Genomic DNA, 618 nt, shown 5'->3' with positions numbered 1-618 from the left:
GCCTCATCCTATACACCGGGGGCCACGGAGGGGATTGGAGGACCTGGAGGGGGAGGGGCCTCATCCTATACACCGGGGGCCATGGAGGGGATTGGAGGACCTGGAGGGGGAGGGGCCTCATCCTATACACCGGGGGCCACCAATCCTCCCACACATTGCTCCGCCCCGGCCTAGAGACACCATGTGCACACTGGGTAGAGCCTAGTATGGAGGGGGCAGGGGTCCTGCAGGTATTACTGGGGCCCCATACACAGATCCCCTGGGGGCCCATCTTGCCCCTCACTGGGCACTTGCTGTTCTTGAAATCTGCATTTGACTTCCCCTCAGCTGGTACCAAAAGCAGAAGAGAAAGTGATTTGTCAGCATCGCCGGCCCCTGGGGGGAGGGGGGAGGGGGGGCGATATGCGGGAAGGATGAGGATATGAAAGTGGTGAATCGTCAGGACGGGGGGGACGCAGAGCTCAGTACAGCAGAAGATTTCCCCCACGAGCGTCCACGTGAGTGCCGACTGCCTGCCCCGTGGTGGATGCATGGGGGTCCGGGTACTGCCCCGTGGTGGATGCATGGGGGTCCGGGTACTGCCCTGGGGGACATGTATGGGGTCCGGGTACTGCCCTG

The sequence above is a fragment of the Nanorana parkeri genome, unplaced genomic scaffold, assembly GCF_000935625.1.
Source record: "Nanorana parkeri isolate BGI_ZX_2015 unplaced genomic scaffold, ASM93562v1 scaffold4693, whole genome shotgun sequence".
NCBI lineage: Eukaryota > Metazoa > Chordata > Amphibia > Anura > Dicroglossidae > Nanorana > Nanorana parkeri.
The sequence above is the reverse complement of the archived record's forward strand: the minus strand, read 5'-3'. Positions refer to the sequence as shown.